Genomic DNA, 21069 nt, shown 5'->3' with positions numbered 1-21069 from the left:
ACTGTGTTCTCTAATGGCGGAAAAGGGTGGTTTGGAAAGGGGAAACCTAGTTCTAATAGAAGACCTCTGTGTTCCAAAATTCTGTGTCTGAGCCAGCGGGAACTGGATCCCACGTATCGCAGACCACACAGCGAACAAGTGAACAAGTAAACGGCACAGGAATTAAGGTCCACAGGCAGAGTAGGCTTCTCTCTCTCAAAAGTGATCTTATTGTAAAGTTACAGAAAACAAACCGGAAACTGATTTGAGGGAAACAATGCTTAAGTATTTCTTGTAACTTTTTCCGGACCATGCAGCTACTATGACCAAGGTAAGGCAATTTAATATTACTTTACATCTTTACTAGCAGTACTGTACACCAGTCTGGGACAAAACTTTTCATTTAAAAAAATTTTCAGAACTTTGTAAAATACAAAAATGGGATATGAGTTTTCAGAAAAACAATTCTGGAGAAAACCATATCTTGATGAAATAAATTAAAATCACAATAAAAAAGTAGGCTCTATTTATCAAAGTGCGTATTGAGCTCATCTTATACAACTTTGGCGAAAAACTGAGGTAATTCAATCCCAAGCCAGTAAAGTACTTTTCCTATAAACAGAGGTCTCAATTTGCACTATTTCTGTATACCTGTACATCTAAAAATGACAACTTATTATCCTGTTCCGTCTCACAAGTAAAAGAAATGTTAGGGTGACGAGAATGAAAATATTAAAACAAATCAACATGTGATAATTCCTTAAACACAAGGAAAGTATCATCTACATGCCTGGTAATACAAAGGTTTGAAAGCACTAGGGCATTCAGACATCCAAATCCTTTCTACAATAACCCATGATGCAAACCATATACAGGTCCAAGGGAATTTCCCATAGCTACTCCATCTATTTGATTATATAATTTACCATCAAAAGTAAAAATGCCATCAGCAGTTGCTAAATGTAATAATTTTTGCAAGTCTATTTTATTAAGTCCAAACACTGATAAATCGTTTTCACATATATTATCAAGAATAATGTCGGTTGTTTCTTTTAGTGGGATATTGGTGAAAAGAGGTTACATCGAAACTAGCCATTACAAACATCTTGGTTAAAATTGAAAGAGCATAATTCTTTAACAAATTTGGAAGAATTACAGATGTTAAATTCACTTAAAGTTGAGGGTTTAAAACTGAACTAAAAACTTAGACAGGTTATAACTAAAAGTACCAATTGAGGAAATAATAGGCCTTAAAGGGTTTCCTATTTTATGTACCTTAGGTAGACCGTACAAATAACCAGGCTTAGACCCTGAAGCAAATAAAGAGCTATATGTAGCTTCCCCAATCAGAATTATTTTTCTGAAAACTCATATCCCATTTTTGTATTTTACAAAGTTCTGAAAATTTTTAAATGAAAGTTTTGTCCCAGACCAGTGTATAGTACTGTTAGTAAAAGATGTAAAGTACATTAAATTGCCTTTACCTTGGTCATAGTAGCTATATGGTCCGGAAAAAAGTTACAAGAAATACTTTAGCATTGTTTCCCTCAAATCAGTTTCCGGTTTGTTTTCTGTAATCCTTTACAATAAGATCACTTTGAGAGAGAAGCCTACCTGCCTGTGGACCTTAATTCCTGTGCCGTTTACTTGTTCACTTGTTCGCAGTGTGGTCTGCGATACGTGGGATCCAGTTCCCGCTGGCTCAGACACAGAATTTTGGAACACAGAGGTCTTCCTATTAGAACTAGGTTTCCCTTTCCAAACCACCCTTTTTCTGCCATTAGAGAACACAGTTTAGCACAGGACCATCCTTTCACTGACCTGGATTTTCCGGTACTGTCTTTTTGTTCAAATAGACTGGACCTTTTAATTTCAGAGAGTCGCTGACTATTAAAAAGATGAAGCGGGAATTGAACAACAACTCGTCTGGTATTCAACTAGTTATCGTGTAATTTCATAGTAGGTACTCAATTAGGTCGTTAAATATTTTACTTTGTGAATGGTAGTTTGTTTACATTTCACCTAGTTTTATTTTCATATTTTTATGTTTGTGTTTTAATTTTTCGTTATTTTACATCTCACCCTTTTAGTTTGTATTTACTTGTTCATTTTATATATTTCGTTAGTATTTTGATGAAGATTTATTATGACAATTCATTTTATTGTAATTTTATTGATTCTCATCCTTGTCGGTTTTTTTTCAGCCTGATGATGAGGTTTTATACTCGAAAGCTTGTACAATAAAGAATGTTCATTAAGCTAAGATTTATCATTCCTGGTCTTGTATATATTATTTATCATTAAGCCATAGTATATATATATATATATATATATATATATATATATATTTCCTGTATATATATATATATACTGTATATATATATATATATATATACTGTATATATATATAGTACTGTATATATATATATATACTGTATATATATATATATATATAATCTGTATATATATATATACTGTATATATATATATATACTGTATATATATATATATATTGTATATATATATATATAATGTATATATATATATATATATATATATATATTTATATATATACTGTATATATATATATATATATTTATATATATACTGTATATATATATATATATAGTTTATATATATACTGTATATATATATATATATATATATATATATATATATATATATATATATATATATATATATATATATATATATATATATACCTGTATATATATATATACTGTATATATATATATATACTGTATATATATATATATACTGTATATATATATATATAAATATATATATACTGTATATATATATATATATATATATATATATATATATATATATATATATATATATATATATATATATAAACATATATATATATATATATGTATATATATATATATACTGTATATATATATATATATATATATATATATATATATATATACATATATATATATATATATATATACTGTATATAATATCTTTGTATAAATCATAAACATGCCAATTTGTATCTATAATATACCAATACAAACACAGAAAGACAAACTGGTATCAAGCAGCTTCCTCAGATCAGACACAAATGAACAATGAGCTTTCAATAATTATGATTCATCTCATTAGTATAACAAGGCTACACATAGGCCTATGTCACAAACTGTTCAAATCACGAGATTTCTTATCATCCAATTTGTGTTTTATGTTTCAGTTTTACTGCATGCGTATATAAAAACTACTTTATTATGCTACTAAAGTAATAATAAGATGGTTCCTGTTGGCAAGTCAGTATCCAGTGGTCCACACCATCTGCAAAGTGAACAGAACAGAACTGATTCTGCAATGCTGAAATTACAGAAAAATCGGACCTTGACCTCTGACCCCAGGGCAGAGGTCAGTCATTGAGATTGGTCCATGTTTTTGGCAGCTCTGCCATGTTAGCAACTAGAGGTCATAATAATAATAATAATAATAATAATAATAATAATAATAATAATAATAATAGATCATTCATTGTAAGAAAATGAAAAGAAGAGTTGCAAAGGATGAATATAACCGAAGGAATAAAAATAGACAAATAAAAAAAAAATAAGTAAGTACAGACTAAAACAAAAATGATAGAAAAACTAAGACAAATAAGATCATTAAATAAGGCAAATAAAAAGGCAATAAATACATACATACTAAAACAGCAATGACAGGAAAACTAGAACAAACAAGATATTTAAATAAGGAACCTGATCTTTTTGTCCTGAAGCATCTACTAAAACATAAGATTTGCTTGAGATTTAAATGATTCATATTTGGCCAAACACCGACGTGAATTGAAACATTCGTTCTATTCAGAATGAAAAGAGGCAGATATCGAAGCTTCTAACTTTCTTTAAATCAAGGAACAACCCAATTACAAAAAGGGATATTCGAGGATGAATAATGAATCAAGAGCTTTAGTTAATATCTCAATAAATGTTGGCTCCATCAAGCCATTGTCGAAGAAAGAGATCAGAGAGAGAAGATTTCGTGGCTGAACCAGCCATTGATTTAGCCCACTCACCAATGGGAGCCTACGAATGAGAATCCCTTGAATGAGATTTATTACTTATGTTTATTGATTGAGATTACCTAGCGTCAAACGACCAAGGTCCAAAGCCTTAGGCGGCGTCAGAGAGCCTTTGCTCTCTGGCGCCTGGTTTAAGCGCATGTCTAAAATTTCTTTTATAGGTTTGTAATATAATTAACCATTATAATATAAATTGATGATTAAAAATATTCTGAAGAAACACGGCGCTGGTATTAGACTTACTTGAATGATATTTTTAACAACTCCGGATAAGAGAAGATTATGTTAATTTATGAGACTCTGTTTACCAATGATATTTTCACTACTTGTATTAGAAAGAAATTTTATTTATGCTTTAAATTAAACTTAATATTTCTTTAATACACTGCTAATTGATTTTTAAATATTGAATATTTAATGGCTCATTCAACCAACTGTGTTAAGGAAGTCATTGCAAGTCTGTCAACATGATGACGTCACAGAGGCTTCGAGGATCCGTGAATGACTGTGATTGCCCATATGGATAGATTTGTTCTTTTATAAACCCTTTAAAACACTTTTAAAGTTATAATAGTGACTGGGCCCGATAGAACACTTTTTATAGTAAACGTAACAAACATTAACAGTTACAGAATTCTGGAATTGTCATAGGTATTACATAAAATAAGAGTCTTTCAAGATACAAAATCATTTTTTCCCAGGAATCCAGAAGACTTTTGCTCTCACTGACTCCTGGATTGTCCAATAAAGAGCCTTGGGCCTTTCACTTGTTATGGAGCCGATTTCAGACCTGCAACACGGTGTCCTGAGAGTCGTTTTCGGCTCAGAAGGCCCAAGAGGAAGACCCATGTGGTGGGTCAAAAGCCCTCTTAGGAATCCCTGAATAAGGACTACCTCTCAGTTTGGGGTTCTGAGAGACAGACAGGTTCCTGACGTCCCCGCCAATCCAGGAGTCCAGACTCATTTTTCTCTTCTTTTTCTTCTTGCTTCTTCTTCTTCTTCCTTCAGCCTCAGTTGGTTCATCTGGCTAAGATTATTTGTTTGGTAATTAGTTTAGTATATTGAATATATCTTTTGTTCCTCGTATTAGAAGTTTTGAATAGAGAAGTCCTTTTTTTAGCTCTAAATGCCTTAGTTTTCATCATTTGAGTAGTCTCGAAGCTGTATATACAAAGGTCCTTTACCAACATATATTTTGTATCTTAGATCCAGTAACCTATGTTTTATTTTACTTTGCTTTTACCATGAGTGCGCTTTTACAAATCTTGATTTTTTTATTATTCATAAAATATACGTCAAAACACATTAACTTTCGATCTTCGTTTGAACAGGGCGAATGAAGCTCAGTAAAGATTCGTCCATGACCCACCCCGTGGTGCATTTATTCATTACTGGGCAGCTCTGATTGGCTGACGATCACCATTTCCGGTGTCGTGGGCATATTGCAGGTAAATGTTAAACTCTTTTCTCCAGTAACATATTTAAGTGATTATATATATATATGTATATATATAATTTTATACATATATATATATATATAATATACATTATATATATATATAAATAAATAGATATATATATATATATATATATATATATATATATATATATATACATATATATATGCACTATGAACCTGCACTGTTAATAATTACGAAATACGAGAAGGGTCTAGAATCTGTGACACATTATAACCTTGACATAGGCAAAAGTCTGCAAGGAGGGGATTATATTACTCGCAGACTATTGTTGTTATACTTACAAAACACACCTATTTTGTATACATATATAAATGTATATAAACGGAGAGAGAGAGAGAGAGAGAGAGAGAGAGAGAGAGAGAGAGAGAGAGAGAGAGAGAGAGAGAGAGAGAGAGAGAGAGTCCAGAAATATCTTACGATTTTTGGTAACGTTTTGGAATTCCCAAACTCAATTAAGACGACGCCTCTGAACCTTCTTGATGTCATGGCTACATTTTACCAGTTAAGGGATTAATATCTCCTTTTAGTCAGCCGAAAAAAATTTCAATTCACTATGAACTGGTGCTTCGGTAGAGGCACATTCTCAGGCATCAACCATCGAGATTGGTATTGAGTGTGAACCTGTTTTCACGCACTTGATCAATTAATCAATTGGGAAGAGGTTCGTCGACACTACGTGACCTTGACGATAAGGATATTATGATTTTGTTATCAGACTATTTATAAGTCTTGCAACATCATCAACTGTACAACGATTAGTGTTTCTTTTTTACGTTTTACTCTCTCTTGTTTAGTTGGATTGGTGAGCTAAACGTCACTAAACCTAATCACCTATCCGTAGTTTCTTCAATGTTTTTTTTTCTATCATATCACATTTCACTTAGGTTCGTTACCTTAAGACTGATAGGTTGTCATCGTGCAGTTACTTTCACTTAAACCTCTGCACTCTATGCTAAGACAGTTTTTGTGTAAGTATCACTTAGGACAATTTCTTCCAATGTATCTTTTTTTTTTAGGTTGTAGTACTTTTATCTTTTTTAATTTTTATTATTTGTCTTTTTATTTTTCATATAAATGTGTAATTAATTTCTAATCTTCGCGAGATCGAAAAATTAATTTGCCTTGAAAGATAACCGTACATATTTATTATCAATAAGTATTTTATTATTGTCTAAGTGATATGTGATGTACTTGAATATCGGTAATTTCTTGGTCATAAGGCTGTTTTATTTTGATACTTTAAAAATTTTTTGAATTTGCTGTTTTACAAAAGTTATGGCTTTTAAAAAGGTTTATAGGCGTCAGAATTTTATCAAATTTATTTTGAAACCAATTTATGCATTCGATAAGGAACCATTTGAAAAAATTCCGTGTTAAAAAAAATATGAGGATTAGATGGAAGCTATTCAAAACATGAACTAAATAACTGTATGTTTTATACTGAAGTAAAATAGCGATGTTGATCGATAGTCTAAAAGAGAATCTACATAATTAATCATTCATTTTCATTAACTTCTCATCATTTTCCATCAGTTTTCGAGTTTCGTTAACCCATTTTTTATGTAATTGTGAAGTGAAAAGGAGCTAAAATCCACGATTTTATATGCATACACGTATAAAAAAAATTGGAGTTAAAAGGAAATAAATAATCTCACTAATTGTTCATTAATTATTCTAGATTTACTAATTTACCAACTTGTTCATTACAGTAAAACCATTTAAACAACAAAAACACGAAAGTTATTTCTTAATGGGAAACTTGCTTCATTAAGAACATATGTAAATGATCAAACTTTTCAATCACAAAATTAATCTCACAATTTATCATTACTTTTAGATTTGCTGTCGTTTTTCTAGTTTAATTTGCATTAAGAGCTCATGTTATTGCTAGAATAAACTGTCTCTTTACGCTACAACAGGCACCTGGTCGTATGGAAGCGTTTTTTCCTATACATAAGAAATAATTTGGATGAAAACATTTTCTTTAGAAAATATTTAGCATTTAAAGGTTAACCTGATTTGATGATAATCATAAAATCAATGTGACTTTTTGTTCACTTACACGAGCAATTAGCGTATTTTTTTATTCCTTTTCTGTCATCCATTTTTTCTAAAAAGGTAGTATGATTTATCATAATTTCGTTTATGAATTGTGTAATTCGCTGTCTAATTTTCATTAAGAAATTAACCTGCTATTTATTTTTGCAAGATATAAGTCAGGATCTACTATCAAAAAAATGGAAGAAGCTTTCATTATGATTAGTTTCGAAAATTATTACTTTCGAAAAAAATTATTTTAACTTCGAAGAAAACAGGCAAAAAAGTTTCCAACCTTTCTGTCAAGGCTATGAATCCTAAATGCAATATGATGGCGTACGTTCTCTATAAAAAAAATATGAAAGCACGATATTTATGACTAATATGATGAAGAATATACGTGTCACGAGAGCCTTGATGAACTGCTCAACACCCGCGTTCTTTATATCTATCCATGCATGCGATAAGGACGCATTTTCTCCTCATATTCACTCATTCGTATTCGTATCCATCACGTCATCTTTCGTATATCAGGAAAAAGGGGGACAGTTATTTCCCCCTTATTGAAGAAGGAGACAAGGAAGAAGACGAGATCATTTTTATGAATGTGAGGTCAAGAAGACTCATTTTGAGAAAAGAGAGATAAAAACGTCTTACCCATTTCAGTAAACTACAAAATTTCCTAGGCTGGATTTTGTATATCGTAATCAAAGTTATTAAATGCAATGGAGAGAGAGAGAGAGAGAGAGAGAGAGAGAGAGAGATTTATAAACATTTTTTCTGATATGTTGGTTATAGGTTACAGGAACTGTAACGGAAGTGGGCAATGGAAGGGGAGTGAGATTCGTGGGAGAGGGGAGGGCTCAAGGTCCACGAGTCCGCTCCATCTCCGCCTCATTACAGAGATTTGATCATATCGCAGTTCGTATTTTGGACCCGAGGAAACGTCTCACGTGACTGTCAATATAGCAGACGTGTGTGGGGACTCAGGACTCCTCTGCCATGAAGAGACAGGGGGAAGGAGGGAAGTGATAGGTAGAGACAACAAATCTACTATAAGGTGATGAAGACGAACGAAGAGACGGATGTCATAACCAAAACATAATACCATTCGGTAATAAATACTTTTGGATAACAAAATAGAAAGAAAATCTCTCTAACTACATTATTTCATGCAAAACTGCAATGTGCGTACACTTGAACCAGTCTAATCTAGTCACAAGGGATTCTCACAATTATTCATATACAAACAAACAACTGACTAGTTTAATCAGTGCATTATGTTACTCTGCTTACAATTATCTGCTTAGCTACCTACCTGTGTGTATATATATATATATATATATATATATATATATATACACATATAATATATATATACATATATATATATATATATATATATATATATATATATATATATATATATATATATATACATACACAGACATACACACACACACAGAGAGAGAGAGAGAGAGAGAGAGAGAGAGAGAGAGAGAGAGAGAGAGAGAGAGAGAGAGAGAAATCCTCAAACCATACTTTCTTCGCCCAGATACTATGGAAATAATATTCTAAACCAATTTTTAAACATTTTTAAAACTACTTTTCAGTAAATGAGACCTGTACTGATTGTCTCTGTAAGTGTGAATTCAGAGAAAAAAGTAGCCAGGGTAAATTTTTACAAAATTATTGTGAAACGATAAGAGATAATGAGTTTATCATTATCAGTAACGCGATCGCCAAGTTCCATTCCGAAACCCATACAAGGCTTACAAGGAGATTTTGTTCTTCAACGGATGATGAAGAATGAAGCAATTTAAGCTCAAGGAATTGCATGGCTAGATTGAAAGCGCCCAACTTGAACGATAACATTTTATAAAAAACACGCATTCCCAGTCTTAAAACCTTAGGTAAGTCAAAAGGAGACGTTCGAAGGTATTGGGCAAAAATACTAAACCATAATTCCTATTTCTAACTTACTACAGACCTTCGGGTAACCAAAGTGTCAAAATAAAGGCAATTTTAGGGATACACCGGGCTAATCAGGATGTTCTAGGCAGCATATATCCTTTCCCTGTACATTAGGTTAAGCAATAATACATGATAAAAAAAAAAAAAAAAAAAAAAAAAAAAAAAAAAAATTGAAAAAAGTTTCTCAAATTTGACCATGAAAAAATTTCATCGTAACGGTATCTCCTTGACTGCAAGAACTAAGTAAATGATAAAACGGCCTACAAAATACGTGACGAACACAGCTATACATAAGAATATGATAACATGATGTCATCACCTATCACCCAACAGAGCAAGGCCGAACGACGTGCGTAAAAGCGTCCAACTTTGGTAGTTACCCGGCGAATACAGCGACGATTTTTATCAAACAACATTTAACACAGTTTCTTAAAAGTGATTATTAAATTACAAGGATAAGCAACTCTTAAGAGCTCCCATCCGGAAGAAAATGTACGTCTGAGTGGCCGTTTGCTTTTATGGAAGAGCGACTGATTTATTTTATCACTAACACTTCGTTAACCGGCTGTTGAAGACTGAGCAAGGTCTCTCATAAAAGTACGAGAAACATAACTCGCTGAAACTTTCAGAACGTTGCGGAAGTCGGAAACACCGAGAAGAATGTTGCTTATCATAGGGAAATCAGAATTAGGAATATTGCAATCAGACCCGAGTTCTGCTATACACTCTGATTTAATTCTTCCTTCAAGATATAGGTTGGAAACTGGAAAGAAATAAGAAACATTAATTTCATTTTATCATATACTATTTATTTATTTACTTATTTATCTGTTTACTTATACTATTTATTTATTTACTCATTAATCTGTTTACTTATACTATTTATTTATTTACTTATTTATCTGTTTACTTATTTGGCATTTTTATGGTATTTTTGAGAAAAATGTAATGAAGCTTATGAAAACAATGTATTACTACGCGTATTAACTGGAAAAACCGCTTATAGCTATCGAACGGGTTTTCACAACCAGCATCATTGCACAAACTTCTGGAGTGTCCCGAAATGCCCCGTAACGCCAATGTAAAAAAACGGGCACAAAAGCCCTACGAGCAAATTTCGCATACTTTCATTCATTCGGCGACCTCAACAGATACGAACGGCAGGAGAAACGAGAGGAATGATTCTGTAAATGAAAGAATGAATAAGCATTTCATTTCAGGCACAAAATACTATGAGATGAATCAATGAACAGGTAGGTAACTGACCAAACGAACGCAACAGAGACAGATACATAAGAACTAGTGCGCACAGCAGATTCAAAGATACTATTCATGGAGCGACAAACTCGTTTGTAAATATTTCCTTAACTCACACTGAAGAGACGGTATCTCCTAACATTACGCGGATTACATTTTAAATATTCTTTCCCGCAAGCGCTAATGAACGATAATGGCGATAATTTAAGGGAAAAAGAGTTAATGAATATTTTATAGCATTACTTACATTCATCGGCCACTTAATGATGGGAAAAATATATAAGGATTAGTAGCAGACTCTGCTTACGACACGCGGGCACTGGAAGGCATTTACATAACAAAAGGCATTAAGATTTGCTCGATACATCAGCAAATGACATGACATCACGAATACTTTAAGTGGATGAGCAGACGGCATTGCAAATGATGAGCATGGCATTAGGGTCAAAATCAGGGTAAATGAGTGATATAAATCAACCTTAGCGCACGTCATAAACAAGGTTATTTCCACCAAACGCTTGGGTTATACGCATCAAGCGGAAGCTCGAGCCAAGATGGATTTCAAAGGCTTTGCAACGACTTATACGAAGGCCGACAGCTAATGTTTCGGTATCGATGGGCACTTTCTCTCTCTCTCTCTCTCTCTCTCTCTCTCTCTCTCCCCAGGGTCTACTGCAAGACTGGATATCCCTCGAAATCTCAGAGGTCCGTCTTGAATCCACGAATGACTTTCAGAAAACGTTTCTCAGAAATCACTAGTACGGGTCAGAGATTACTGTATCGACTGTTTTATATCTTTATATTTATAAATCCCCATGACTTCTTGACCCAGTTTCTTTCTTGGAGAATTGTTGTCTTAAAGCTTAGATCAGCATTTTCTCTCTCCGTGTCCGAAAACAGTTCTATATCCAGTCCAGAACTTTGAGACAGAGTTTCTCACAACATTCTACAAAAATCAACAGCTACAACTAAATCACACTGGTCTACGAGACAAGAATTATTAATCCCTTTAAATTAAGGAAGTCATTTGGTGGGTAAATAATAACTGGGTGGAAGAAGTGAAATAAGCGTTTTAAGCATTTCTGAGTAAATACTATGGACGATAACTGGGTGAGAGCAAAAGTGAGTCAGAACAGGTGGAGAGGAAAGGTAACCGAGCAATGCACAGAAGTATAGGAGGAGAGACTTGCTTTCAATGGAAGTCAAGGTATGAATGCATGAATGGAATGTTCGTCCATCTTCTATTATGGAAGTGAAGTGGGAATGATGAAATGTGAATGGAAGGAAAAATGCTGAGGTGAACTGTTTGTGTATTATGGGCAACGTAAGAGGAGCTGATAATGAAAAATGTGGAGATACGAAGTGGTAAAAAAGTTAGGATCAGAGTATTTTAAATTATGTGTGTGTGTTAAATGTTATACGGATGAAATAGTTGTTTCAACTATTCTAGATGACAACAAAGGAAGAACAAGCAGCTTAAGTGTACACAGTGCAAAAGGAAAAAAAACATCCTTGCTCAGTGGGTTAAAATCCGAAAAAGAACGAATAAAACAGAATGTTCCTGTGTCCTCCTGCGACTCTTTCTCTATTCTCTCTCTCTCACTCTCTCCTTCCTTACTTCATCAGAAACTCACAAAGGACGTAGTTTTTTTTTTCGGTTTTGTAGTCTTTTTGAATGGCTGCCTCCTCTTTTTTTTTTTTTGGATATTGATTCATGCTCTTTAGGACGGCAAAAAAAAAAAAACTCCCCCCTCTCTCTCTCTCATCCTTTAATCATCCTACAACAATTAAAAAACTAGCTGCACACCGTGTCTTTTCTCTCCCTCATGGTCGGACGAATCATCTTCAATATCAAAAGAAACACAAATATTTTCAAAATAGCGAAAAATAAAAAGAACTCCCGCACCCTCTCTCTCTCTCTCTCTCTCTCTCTCTCTCTCTCTCTCTCTCCTCCACACTACACAAGAAGCGGTGCATATTCAATCAGCAAGGCAGAAGGGATGTATGGTGATTCAATGAGATTGCAAAGTGAGAACAATCAAAGCGAAAATCCGTATGTAGACAGAGATTACTGGAGTAAACATGACGAGGAGGGATTTATTTCCTCATGCATGTGAAACCAAGACACATTCTGTGTTTCATGTTTTCCTGCAACTAGATCACTGGAGCTTGCAATGAATGGCCTTTGTCATTGGACAAAAGCGAGTCCAAGCCTTCAATGAGTGGTCTTTATCAGATGACAAATGGGGGGAGAAATGTATTGTATGTTCTCTGCCCCCAAAAAATGGCCACTGTAATTTTTAGATGTGGTGAATCTCAGCTCCCTTTTCATTTTTAATTTTCTGTAAACTGTTTGATTATTGAATTACAACCATTATTACGTAAACCAACTGTACTGTATTTGTTTGATTCATATTTAGATATGGTCACAGTAAACCTTTCTCTCTCTCTCTCTCTCTCTCTCATAAACACTTTTTCCTCTTCCTTCTATCCTATTATTATTCTACGCTTTCCCCTTGACCTGAATACAAAATTTTCACACACGCTAATTGGTACATAGCCAAGCAATTAATGAATATAACGATAATTAAATAAAGTCTCTCTCTCGCTCTCTCTCTGTGTTTTCTCATTCTACATCTTCCTCTCCAGTTAAATACAAAAAAAAAAAAAATCGCTCACAACAACTGCCACAACTGTACATAGCAAAACAATTAAACGACTAATAAGACAAAAATCTCTGTATCTTTCTCGCCGGCTCTCTCATCACTGCTACCTAAGAAGGGACGCATATTCAATAAACAGGGCTATAAGGGATGCCTGGTGATTCATCGGGAGTGCAAAGTCAAAGCACGATAAGGACGAATCCCAACGTAAACATAGATCACGACTGTAAACAAACGGGAGGGGGGAATTCCTCATGCATCTGAAACGAAGAGACATTGTGTTCGGTGTTTCCATGCGACTGGATCATCCGGTTTTTCCATGAGAGGTCTTTCTCGAGAAGTTATATGCGGATAAACCTGCCCAGTATTTTTTTATATGTATTTTTAGCTAACGCATTACTTTTAGTCGAGTGTGAAACTGATACCTTTTACAAAATGAAATGATATTCATTATTATTCAGGATATAGGTTATTCAGCAATTTATTAGGTCTCGTGTATTTTATAAGGATAATTATTAGTCAGTTTCTTTATTTCTCTCTCAATGCACATAACTGTTTGATGGTCGCATCGTTTTCTGCAACAAAGTACTTGCTGTCCAATCTCTGGCTTTCTGTGCAAAGAGTTACGGAAAATGCGAGAGCAATTTGAATAAATAGCAACATCACAAATGATTTAGTATTAACTGTCTCGCGTCATCACGGAAAGCCACTAACGACAAATCCCATTTAATATACATACACACACAAATATATAAATATATGTATATATATACACACATATACATATATACATACATATAATGTGTGTGTACCTTTTGGTATATGATTAAAAGCTCAAGCTGTTGTGCGTTAATATTTTTCTTCAACATATTTATTGAGATGATCTCTACACACCTTACAAACAGACCTGTCTTAAGCTCCGTCTAAACTTCACATTATTACCAACCTTCCCTAACTAAAGAACATGGAATGAGTCATACTAATATCTGTTTGATCTTTGTAACTTCCTCTCCAGTAGTTCCCCACAACTACCAGCGAAATGGAGGTCAGTTTCCCACAGGAAGAGACACAACACGCACACATTCGGTCGAGAAGCCAAAAGGGCATCTTTCGGGACCGATGAGATGGCAAGAATGAGAACAATAATACGGACTACCAGAGTAAACAGTAATTATGAATGCAAACAAGAGGAAAGGGGAATTCCTTGAGCATGCACAGGGACCCTCTCGCTCCCTCTATTCCCTGACGTAATTGAATCTCTGGGCATTTCGTAGTCTTTAACAAATGGTAGAAGGGTAGGATACGTGTATTGTTCATTTCATAACGATTTGTATACATGTACGTTCCTGAGTGTTGAGTGTTCGCGTTTTGTTTTTAACATCTAAATGCAGTCATAACATTAACTAGGTTTTTAATGGTATCATTCACTCAATTTTCCTTCGCAATACCTATATAAAAAAAATTACACAAAATATTTCATTAATGTTAGTGTTCCATTCAGTATTTGCGTTATGAAATTTGCCATGATTTATTCTTCAACGAATAACAGATTTCAAGTGATTCTGCCATATCCCTTAGAATTTTCAAAGCTGCGTAGTTTGAGTATGAAACAATACAAGAAAGTCTTTGAATAAAGAAAACCATTAAAAGGCTAATGAAAATATTACGTGGGGGCCAGGCTTTTCAATGTCAAATATGTAAAGACACAATGCCTACACATTCATGACTTGCCATGACCTATGTTTGTTTCCTTGTAATGATCACAGCTACGAACACTGTTAAGGACGAGGTTTTTTTAAAAATATTTCTGGGAAATTTACCAACTGATCTGAGTCTTATCGATTAGATTTTGGGAGAGCTAGAGACCAACAGGGAAATTTGGTGGAGGGTACAGAGCATACCTCTAAAAATCAATAAGGAAATAGAGGTGACAGAAAAATAAGGCCACAAGACCAAAAAACAGACTTTTCTCAAAATAAACAGCATTTTCTTTTGACGTAAATGTCCACACATGCAGTCTGTATGAAACTTAAATGTACATAACCATATACACAAAATAATGCGCTTGCTCGTGTGACGAAATACAATGATGCCAGTATCAATTATTTTCGTTGTCATTTACTTAGTTAAATCTGCTTTCCCTGCTGCAATTCACTTACATTTAGCAAAGTGATAAAAACGACAATAAATGAAGAGCAGAAGATAGATGATTTGTTTGCAAAATCTCCCTCTCCCTCACTTTCAATCTTCTTGGTCATGAATTTAGTTTCTATTTATAATGCTCTTCTTTTTATACAAGTAGATTCTCTCTCTCTCTCTTATCTATAGTATTAAATCAAATAACTTATTTCTCACTTTGGTCCATTCTCTATACAAAAAATATTTTCGTCTCATGCTTCGAACATCAACAAAGTAAAGAAGTGATTAACCTTGAGAGGATGTTTTGCTAATCCTCAATATAGACTTCACGCGTCATGTCAAACAGGCCGAAACGTCTCCTTTCGTCTAACTCATGTGATGAGTTAATGGTTGGTCAAGCGAATAATCTGTGGTCGGAAGGTGACCGCATTATCAGGTGTATTAGGAAGATAACAGCGCAGATTCTGCGTGGCACTGAATTCTGAACTACTCCACAGCAGGAGCAGTGCCTGGCACAGCGCAGCTGTAAGTCGCCATGAGTAAGTGTCAAGGTATTCAATATATACTTATATAATCTGTGTGGCCGACTAGAGCAAATCGTGTGCTTGGGAAACAGTGTTTTTTATAGGAAAACTTTCACAAAAGCGAAACTTTAACATACGATCGAGTCCAGCAATATCCATATTGACTCTAAAACTTTGCAGTTCTTTTTAATATTGCTCTAACATTTCACTATGTTAATGATTACCAAGAACGCAACACACACACACACAAAAAGGGGGAATTCAACAGTGCAATTGTGGCCTAAGACTTGCGTAGTGAGCTCAGCGCAAGACATTGTGAAAGGTACCCACTTAAGAAGATGGGACGATAACAACAATATATTTTTACCCTCTCACTGCGGAGAATAAAACTCATTTGTTCATTTGTATTCTTTCTGCATTATTACTTTTATAAACTTCATATTTAATGACTGAACTGATTAAGAATATTTATTCTGTTTGTAATGGGAGCTCTACTGTTTATAAAGCCTCCCAAAAACAACGAAATTCTGTATCTGTAAAAAGCCAAATGGAACATCTATATAAATTCTGGACCCTGAAATAAATGAGAAAAGTTACATGAGAAATTCTAAAACCTTTTACGATGAAAAAAGTTTCCTAGTGCCTAAAATATCTCTTTGTTATTTGTCCCTTTCAGATATGAACTAAGAGTAAATAAAGGATAGGACTGTTTCATGAAGAAAATATTCTGTCATTTTTCTGTATGCCACATAATACAAAATAAAATAAACCGTTTTTTACGTCGGCCTGATTTGATAATATCTAAGTTCCTGTTTATTTTAATAAGGTTTTCAACGCAAATCTTCCATCAAACATTACATATTTATATTGAGTTAACCAGTGAGAAAATAACCGCTGATGAAGGGAAAAAACCACTAATAAAGGGAAAATAACCACTAACGAAGGGAAAATAACCACTATTGAAGGGAAAATAACCACTGATGAAGGCAAAATAACCACTAATGAAGGCAAAATAACCACTGATGAAGGGAAAATAACTACTAATGAAGGGCAAATAACCACTAATGAAAGTCAAATAACCACCAATGAAGGGAAAATAACTAGAAAATAACTTATTTTACCAGACTTCAACAAAACAGAATTAAATGAAAGCTCAGATATGCTAATTCCAAAAATACAGAATTGAAGACAACAGTATTTTTTAAACTTTCACTTACAACTGCCACGAAAACGATAATGGCGAATGGAACTTAAGATTAAAAGTATATCGAGGGACTGGTGTTTTTTGACATTTGATCTTATATCCCATTTTCAAAAATATTTGGCACCAGAATATAACACATCAGTGCCTTGATAAGCTGCCGCTTCCAAAGACACTATTACCAATCCGCCTGAGAAAGTACGACGAAGAACCATTCACGAATTTAGTGTCACCATACTGAAAACATAATTAGAAACCATGGAGAGAGAGAGAGAGAGAGAGAGAGAGAGAGAGAGAGAGAGAGAGAGAGAGAGAGAGAGAGAGAGAGAGAGAGAGAGAGAGGTGGGGGGACATTCTCCGAAGAACTATCCCAGTCTAAAATTGTTTTCCTCACGTTCGTATTAAATGCCATTTGTTTACATTTCGCGTCATGTTACAGAATTAAATTCTTAGAGTTTGTCTTTCCTTTTTACTTTCTTGAGGAATAAGTGAAATCACGAAGTCATGATTTAACATGTATATATTTTTTTAATCTTTATAAGAAAGAAATGAATTTACCCGAATGAGCAGATTTTCTTATATTAGCATAACCATTAACACAGTCTCTCTCTATCTCTCTTTCTTTCTCCGTAACATCCACAGTCTATCTTCCTGCATCTGGCAGTCCTCCTCAATGTCAGTCTTTCTTTCTCAATCAACCTTAATCCTTCCTCTACGCCCTACAGTGGGCGTGAATGGTCATAAGAAGCGACGCACATCCCGTCAGCAAGGTAGAAGGGGATCTATGGAGATTCTATGTGATGCCGGGGCCAAAAGGGCGAATCCCGAAGTAAACACTGATTACGAATGTAAACAAAAGGAAGGGGGAATTCCTCATGCAAGTCAAAGGAACAGACATCTGCTTTGTTGTTCGCCTTGAATTGAATCTTGCTGCGCTCTTCCAGGTAATGAATGGTCTGACAAGTGCTCGAAGGGAGACAATGTTTCTTTTGCTATTTTTTATTGTAGAAAAATTTTCTAATTTTTTTTTTTTAGCCGGGTAAATGTTTGTTTTTTCTTGACCTTTCTTCCTTATCTATTAAAATATTACTAAGATCTTATTATATTGAGTAGTAATACCGGTTCTTCAGTCCTTAGATAATTTTCTTATATGTAAATGTTATGTGTTAAGTATTTTTCGTTTGTTAATGTGATCATTTCAAATCTCCTTAATTTCCTTCTGTGAATTGGTGGTAGAGCAAGCATTGAAAACTAGAGACGCTAAAGTCTTTTGTCATTGTCATCCTCATTAAATGACAGACCGCACTTTATATCCTTTCTTAATAAGTTTATGGGGAATGAAATAAAGTATATGAAAATCACAGTTCATGGAAGTTCATGCAATCTAATAGACAGTGTATGCCACGTACCAGTTACAACGCCTACCTCAGCAGGAAACATCATATTATATTGCAAAGCCGCTTATCACAGCCAGTTCAAGGATGAGGTCAAGGGCATGAAAAGGATATTTGCCAGCGGTACAACACTTGCGAATCCTGACGAGAGTATTTCCTTGCGTTTCTACTGCCTCCCGAACGCAGTCGGCACCCTTCTAGTGCGAAATAGCAGTCCTCCGCATACAGAGATGTGGGAGTCGACCTACGTAGTATGCAAATGCAAATGTACCGAAGAGACATGTCAAGCCCTCAGCAAATGTTGCATAGGTCGCACCACTACCACTCCACGCAGGCGATTGCAAGCCCACCGCAACCATCGTATGATCCTATGCAGAGAACTTCCACATCAGCCGCTAAACAGACCTACACAGAAGGCTCATCAGCATCATGTCGAACATTCCTACACGCTCGGCATCATTCACCTCCATGTTGCAAGCATTCTTTCATTTCCTAGATGTTGAGGTTTTTCCTGTCATTATCGACTCCATTCCATCTGTTCAGTCCTTGAACGTGATGATATATTTCTGCTATCTCAGGGAATAAAACACATATACTATAGACTAATCCCAGTCATGTTCAAATTCGAATATTATGATGGAAAGCCTTAACAGAGAAAGTTTTAGAGAATATTGTTTGGAATGTGGAGTTGAGTCCTGCTCTTTTCTAACTGAATTTACAGGATATAGTTATCCTTTTAAGATCTGTGAAACCTTTTCTTTGACGTACAGAATGGCAATATTTTAATTCTGATGCTTTTTAAACGGTAAAGAATAGACCTAGGCAATATATTTATATTAATAATAATTATGAGCATTAATGAAAATGTGTGAAATGAACTCACTCTAGTCTGTGGTACACCGAATATCCTCCATGTTCTTTTTTTTTTTTTTTTTTACTGGAAACTTCAAATACTACGGTTGAGGCTACGGGTCGGGAAGAGGAATGTGGGTGTGGGAATGCAAAGACAATTTGTCACATCTGAGTTCGAGATCCCTTGGATAACAGGGTGCGTCAGCGAAGCTTTTAGAGTTTATTCAGTAAAATTTGGTCTTCCGATGTTTTACCTCTCGTATTTAAGCCATTTCTTGAAAACAGAACTTGCCGAGAAAAGTTGTGCATATGAGGTCTGAAGGATTAAACTGCGTTTCTACTGTGAAAATGCAAAAAAGCATAGCAATTCATGAATAGGAAAAAACATTTGGCAAGTCAGTGATTACTGGCAAGTGAATAAAATCCCAAAAGGTATTTAATAATCGCCAAAAAATAGACAATGCTATTTTCACTATTCTACAAATAAACATTATAAAGCAAAACAAAACGCCTTATAGTGCTTCCCTCAGGGGGTAAACACTGAATATCCATCAGTTTGGTGGTACGTTACAATTCAGATTACATTCCAAATTCTCTGCACCGGAGTAAAGGACTGTGCTAAATTGTTCAAGACATGTCTGAAACACTCATCCCTATGGTCTCATACAGCGCTCAGCAAAGATGGGCAAACTGACTAAGCAGTGAAGATGGTACAGATTTGGCGACATTTAATAGCAAACTTAACTATGATACGTTGAACTTTTGACTTTATGCTGAAAGGGATTCTGGAAACCACGTAGTGGGATGAAAATTCATTCCATAAAGTAGATATGGATCACGACCAAGACCTTAGGGTAGTTTTTGTCTCTCAACGAATCCTACCAGAAAGGTTCAGGAGATTTAATTTTTCTTCAAGAAGTTTTCTGTAACCGACAAGAAGAAAAAAAAAGTATATCTTAGTTTAACCAGACTACTGAGCTGATTAACAGCTCTCCTAGGGCTGGCCCGCAGGATTAGATTTATCTTTTACGTGGCTAAGAACCAATTGGTTACCTAGCAACGGGACCTACAGTTTATTGTGGAATCCGAACCACATTATAGCGAGAAATGAATTTTTATCACCAGAAACAAATTCCTCTTGTTCTTCACTGGCCGGTCGGAGATTCGAACTTGCGACCAACAGAGTGGTAGCTGAGAACGGAACCCGCTCACCCAGCGAGGAACTGCTGAAACGCGATAGAAGTTACCCATCCTATTATTCGTGTAAGAAAGGCGAGCCATTTTGCATGCGCAGTTAAATATCCTGTTGTATATCTGTCTATTTACCTATATATTTGCGTGTGTGTAGATGTGTCTATATTCAAACAGCTCAAGCATTCTCATGTTCCACACGTTGCTCCTAACAGTTGCTCTCGGACACTTGTTATCACACAGTCGGTTTAACACTAACTCGTTCCCTTTGAATTCATCTGTGCACTTCTTTCTTACATTTTGAT

This window comes from Macrobrachium rosenbergii, chromosome 12 (assembly GCF_040412425.1).
Source record: "Macrobrachium rosenbergii isolate ZJJX-2024 chromosome 12, ASM4041242v1, whole genome shotgun sequence".
NCBI classification, from domain to species: domain Eukaryota; kingdom Metazoa; phylum Arthropoda; class Malacostraca; order Decapoda; family Palaemonidae; genus Macrobrachium; species Macrobrachium rosenbergii.
This window is presented reverse-complemented; position numbering follows the sequence as displayed.